This window comes from Montipora capricornis, chromosome 8 (genome assembly GCF_036669925.1).
Source record: "Montipora capricornis isolate CH-2021 chromosome 8, ASM3666992v2, whole genome shotgun sequence".
NCBI lineage: Eukaryota > Metazoa > Cnidaria > Anthozoa > Scleractinia > Acroporidae > Montipora > Montipora capricornis.
In genome coordinates this window covers 11439651-11446691 of record NC_090890.1, presented here as the reverse complement: position 1 = coordinate 11446691, position 7041 = coordinate 11439651, and positions in this window count along the sequence as shown.

Below are 7041 nucleotides of genomic sequence, written 5' to 3'. Positions count from 1 at the left end.
GGAACAAATTTTGTTAAAACGTCAAAAATCATCCGGATGCCGGCTGCCGTTCTTTTCCGTTGCCATTTGTGGGTATTGATTACTGTATTCGCACCGACATCTAACTCTGTCCATCCAGCAACAACATAGTATTATCGAAGACTAAGACATTCATTTGGCCTTATGAACTCGTTTGCTCCCTTTGCGTATATAAGGAACTTCTCGCAAATTCTTGACTGGTGGGAAATATTGGAAATAGAACATGAATTTTGCTTCTTGAGGACCGGAAAATCTGCGGTACTTTGACAAATGAAAAATTTGCAGTTATTCTACTCTATAGATGACAATAAAATTTCGCAGCAAAGGCTCTCAATATATAATTCAGAAAGAATTTTTCGCAGTTATTCAAATGTCATTAACGGCGAAGTAGTAACTCAATAACAACATACAGAGGGAAAATGTGTCGCAGTTATTGAAATTTCATTAACCGGGAAGTAGCCAATAAACATAATAGAACGGAAGAAACGGCTTCGCAGTTATTAAAATTTCATTAACGGTGAAGTAGCCAATAACAATCATAGAATAAAGGGAATATTTCGCTGTTATTGCAATTTTTTTAACGGCGAAGAAGACAATCAACATAATAGAATAGAGAGAACAATTCGCAGTTATTCAAATGTCATTAACGGTGAAGTAGCCAATCACAATAATAGATTAGCGAAGATATTTTGCCGTTAGTGAAATTTCATTAACAGCAAAGTAGACACTCGTAATAATAGAATAGAGAGAACATTTTGCATTTATTTCGATTTTATTAACGGCGAAGTAGCCAATCACAATAATAGATTAGCGAAGATATTTCACAGTTAATGAAATTTCATTAGCGGCGAAGTAGACAATCGTAATAATAGAGCAGAGGGAATATTTCGCAGTTATCGAAATTTCGTTAACGGCGAAGTAGCCAATCACAATAATAGAATAGAGAGAATATTTCGCAATTATTTAAATTTCCTTAACCAGGAAGTAGCCAATAAACATAATAGAATGAAGGAAATACTTCGCAGTTATTGCAATTATATTTATGCCGAAGAAGACAATCAACATAATAGAATAGAGAGAACAATTCGCAGTTATTCAAATGTCATTAACGCCGAAGTAGTCAATCACAATAATAGATTAGCGAAGATATTTCGCAGTTAATAAAATTTCACTAACGGCGAAGTAGACAATCGTAATAATAGAATAGAGAGAATATTTTGCATTTATTTCAATTTCATTAACGGCGAAGTAGCCAATCACAATAATAGATTAGCGAAGATATTTCGCTGTCAGTGAAATTTCATTATTATTCATTGGTGTCACAAGCTCGATTTTGATTGGCTATAAGCACGCAGCTAATTCTTGCTTGCTCTGTTTCTCTTACGTCATACCTACAGACAATAGATTTTATATATGTAGAATTGACGTCATACCTGCAGACAATAGTTTTATGCATGCAGAAGTGACGTCACCTAACACACTAACCAGCAGTTCGATCAGTTTTGTCATGGCGGAGCTCAGCTCAGGAATATGCATAATAAAACAATTATTGAATTCGATTTTCGCATGTTAGCGATAATTATCAAGGCCTCAGTTTGTGTTATCCGCCTCAGCCTTCGGCTTCAGCAGATAACACAAACTTTGGCCTTGATAATTATCGCTAACATGCTCAACCTCATCCAATAATTGTTAATTAACGGCGAAGTAAGCAATCGTAATAATAGAATAGAGAGAATCTTTTGCAGTTATTTAAATTTCATTAACGGCGAAGTAGCCAATCACAATAATAGATTAGCGAAGATATTTTGCCGTTAATGAAATTTCATTAACAGCAAAGTAGACACTCGCAATAATAGAATAGAGAGAATATTTCGCAGTTATTGAAATTTCATTAATAGCGAAGTAGCCAATAACAATGAATAGAGGGAATATCTCGCAGCAGTGCAGGCCTTTCATTAGATCACAATATCCCATATCGAGTATTGTTCGCATTTATAGAAGTTTTATTTACAGGTATTTAACTGTAATCGCCTATGCACTGGCTAGCAATCTAAATCGACTACAAAAACATATAAAACAGCTGCTAACGACTTTTTTAGACAACCCGAACCATAAAACGTAATCATAAAAATGAAATTGGTCTATGACGTAGAATCGTATATGCTTATGGCACTTCATTGCAAGGTATACTCTTTTTTTTTCTTTTTTCAGAGCTGCTAAACTGAACGTTAATCTTACAAACAAAAACCAACATTTGTTTCTGGGAACTTGTTTTCTATGTTTCATAACATGTATTAGCTTCAATATCCAGGTTAACTACAGTTAGTAAGTATTGATTTTGGGCTTCGAACAACTCGGCCCAGCGGTCTCTGTTTATGCCAAAAAGTCATTGAATTGTTTGAAAACCTCGTGATCTTAAGTCCATTTTCTTATTCATTTACACGGTTCGACTGGGTATATTAAGTCAGTAAGACAAATAACATGAGTACGAAACTGGATGTCAGTCGTCTCAAAATTATAGCTACAGCTGTGGCAGTTTCTGTAACTGATTGATTGTTTTCAAGTGAATTTTCTTTTGCACGAATGTCTACTTGATTATTCTCACGTCCCTGCTGTTTAGAATTTTTATCCAATCTACATCATCCGGAAATTGAACAAAGTACCCGTTCAATTTATCGTAATCCATATTATTATTATATGGCAAAGCCAGTCTTGGGCAAATCCCAGCGCTCTGATTGGCTTTTTCTCGGTCGGGATTTTGCAGTACGGACCATTTCTGTGGAAACGGGCCAAGCCGTATATTTTTGTTTTGGAGTAAGGCCAGCAAATTCATAATTTGCAACCAAAACAGCGAAAAAAAACCTGTCAATATTGTCATTGTTCACAGTGAAACTACCAGAAGAAGCTAAAAAGATTGAAAGATAAAAAGCTAAAAGATAAAAAGCTAAAAAGATTGATTGCACCGGAAGTGCATTTTACTATCAGAAACAGAGTGCCATATAATAAACAACTTACTAACCGAGCTTGCTCGGGCCGTACTGGGGAACATTGGCCCACGGTCGTGGCAGTACGGACCGAGCGAAACGACCTCGGGCCAATATTCCCCAGTACGGCCCGAGCAAGCTCGGTTAGTAAGCGGTTAATCGTGCCCTTTATCCATCCAAGATTCTTTGCAACTCCGTCAACATTCTCTTCGTACTCTACTTCAACCCGTGTGTCCCAATCATCGTTTCTCCTACGTGTAATTTCCGTTTTGATGGTCGTTTGTCTAACCTCGCTCTCTTATCGGGAGGTGTTTGTTCCACTTGGGCTTCGCTTTCATTTAGCGAACTGTTTGCTCCTCTCAAACTTAATCGAGATCGCTTTCTCTTTTTTATTTTCTTTTCCTTTGCCACTTGGGTGTTATTCTCGTAACTTGCATTAATGTTTTGCTCACTTGCGACAATTTTGACGGCATGTAACCTGTCTTCCATGTAAATATTCTTCATGAGCATCGTAATGTTACTACATCCTTCACCAAATGACTGACTATTTAGGGACTCGACGACATTGTTAGTATTGGGTGCCGCGTCCCACTCTTCGTTATCTCGTAAAGTGTAGGCCTTACAAAACATTTTCAGAATTCTCTCTCTTATTCACCACCTCACCCAAAGCGCTGACTGAGACCAATGGGCATTGGTTTGTTGATTACAAGTAGCAGCTAGATCAGGTGGAAAGAGATGTTTCGCCTCGGTTATATTCTTTACACCACAAAGGACGTCGAAAGCCAACTTGACGTCTGTTTGATTCGTTAGATCTTCTATGGCATGTCCAATGTAGCGAAAGATTTTATATTCCTCTTTGCGTTTTGTAACAATATCACTTACTCGATTAGCAGACGTTTTCCAGTGCACAGTACACCCGCGCAAACTTTTCTCGCAGAGTTCCGCTCCGATACTTCTTTCAAAGCCGTTATATTCTGCTTGATCAAAATCTACCATGATCTGCCGAAGAGTCTGCCCATTTTTAAACGACGGGTGTATTTTAGTAATGTGGGTAAATATTTCACGAATAGCTATTGCGTAGGCATCGCTGTCTTGTTAATTCAAAAGAACTCTCGCAACCGCGTTAAACTCGGCTCCATGGTAATTTCGTTAAAAGCAACCATGTTCAGTAATAAAGGGCTGGAAATCCATTGTTATTTGTGTATGTGATATCCACGTACAAATCCTTGGTGTTTCTCTGTAGGTGTGCTTGATAGGGAGCGAGAAAGAATGCAAAATTTCTCGAAGGCGAAATAATTAAAGGTACTCTCGTCCTTCCATCTGGTATTTCCCCATTTTTCGTTCACTTTCGCTAAGATTCCTGATCGACCGTCTCTTGCATGTCTTCATATTCTTTCCTGGACTTGTCAAATTCAAGAACTTGAAGGAGTGGGACAATTCCTGGATGTTAGTTTAGTTAGTTTATTGCCAGTCAATCAATCATAGCTCCGCAAGAGCGTATGAAAACGCCAGTTTTGGTAGTTTAAATCCCCGAGAGAGAGTTAGCTGCCGGAAACGGCAGAGTGCTGAAGTTCCATGCCAGCATAAAAAAGTTAAAACGCTGCAGCTGTGTCTACAAAATCTGTCCCGCAATAATATAGAGAACTGCGAATTTTGTGGTTCCAATACATCTTTAGAGGGAAACTTTCGCCGTTAGTGACATTTCATTTACTACGAAATCTGTGGTTCTAATATATATTTAGGGGGAAACGTTTCGCCGTTACTGACATTTCAATAACTGCAAAATTTGTGATTCCAACATACATTCAGTGGGAAATCTTTCGCCGTTTATGACATTTTGATAACTGCGAAATTTGTGGCTCCAATATTTGTGGGGGAAAATCTTTCACAGTTAATGAGATTTAAATTACTGCGAAATCTTCGGTATATAATAAAAGTATATTGATAAACCTGAATGTTATTAAGGCCTAATTAGGCTAACAGAATGTCATTTAGGCCCAATTCAGGCTAACAGAATTTTCATTTTACAGACGGTCTGCACAGTCTGCAGTCTGCGTTTTTTCAGAGTCCCGGTTTATTAGCTCACCATTTACACCGCTGCATTTTTAGTACGAATTACGGTTTTACCATTTTAGACCCATTCAATTTTGGTGACTCGTTGTTCTGAAGGGATACTGCTCTTATAATTACGGACACTTCCTTTGTGAGATTCCTGCCTCTTCCATGAGCCGCTTACAAGTGAAGTAAAATCCCTTCTCTTTCTCATAGACGGACTACCGTTCTCAGAAGCAGTCTTGTCTGCCGGCTTCTCAATTTGGGGCTTGGGCCACTCTGAACACTTTCCATACATTTTTTTTGAGAAAACAAACGGTTCTTTTGCTATTCTATATACACTTCCTTGATCAATATGACAAATTTCGGCTACTCTACGTACAGGCAAGTCTTTAACAGAACATTAATATAATGCAGGTTCCTGTGTCACACAATCTATAACACACCAAAAAACGATCTTGTTAAATAAATTTTCTGCTCGCAAAACAAAGTCAGTTGTTCAAAAGTCTCCAGCTAGGACACCGTTTTATATGTACATTAATTTCACGTGAAATAATTAATTTCGGTTTCGTTGCATCACATCTCCCAAAATACACGTGGTAGACCATCACACTCGTCAGGGGAATGCGTCGTATATGACCAGCTAGTTTGTGAGGTCCTTGATATCTCAAAGAATGCTTCCGTAGTTAATAGTGTTAAAAATATGGATATTGAAGTCACTGTTTCTTAGTGAATATCTGATCCCTTTTCGACTTCTGGAAAAGTGGAGAAGAACGCTACCATAGAAGGAACAATTGAGGACAATGTTGCAAAAAGAGATTTTCCACCCTTAACAACAATTTGATGAAGATAAAAATGTTATGTTTTATTGCAGTTCAGGAATGTAGCTTCCATTTTGTAATACTGATGTATGTACTGCTTTGAGTCCACGAAATAAATGGGCCTAATCGGCTAAATCAATGTTGTACCCAATTCAAACCTTGGGAATATAGAAGATATTACATAGCCGCTTGGAGGTACAAAATTTCTTGTCTCGTGTTGAAAAATATTTCATGAGCGAGCGCAGCGAATAAGTTAAAAAATTTTCAACACGAGAAGAGAAATTTCGTATCTACAAGCGGTCATGTAATATTCTATTTATTATATAAACACCAATGAAATAAGAGATCATTTCACGACAGGCATCAGAAGGCCCGATTTTTATATGTGACCATAGCAACAGCGATATTTTCACGTGTGAAGATTATCATGTTTGCGCGCGAAAGCTCACTTGGTTTTTCATTGATGTTTATATATTTAAAAAAATTTTTCCAGGTATTTCCATATTATTTAAATGTGAATGCTACATCAAATTCCAGTACAATACACAAATAATCTTAATCAAGACATTGAGTTAGTTAATTTAATCATATTGTTTACTTTCCCGCAAAACCTGGTTTGAAAATAAACATTTTTCTGACGCTGATGGGCACAAACCTGATAATTAAACATTTAACTCAGTCCTTGCATCTTATTAATAAATAGATAATTATATATATCAATAAAAAAAAGGTCTTCGTATACCTACATGTCTTGTACCTCATTAAAACCTCCTTCCAGTTGCTTACGCGCCGTTGGACTAAGTGCATTAGCGAGCTTAAGGACGCGCGTTTTTGAGACGCGGACGGCAACCGGAAGTGAGCTGTTTTCGCTTTTAACTTGTCTTCACACAACCACATTCACATTGCTAAGTATCTTTTCTCAATTAGAGATGATTAGTATAAAAATCTGGGTGATACCACTGCCCTGGCATGTTAAATTCTCTCTTCCGGTTGCCGTTCACGTCTCAAAAACGTGCGTGCTTAAAGGGGCTAGGTCACGCTATTTTAGGTAATTTTGTTTAATTTTGTTAATTATGAGCTCTAAACGTCATATTGGCAGAGCAAGAGTCTTTCATTTGCAAAATCACGGCCACATAACAACTGAGAATGATTTTCAAGCTTTGTAA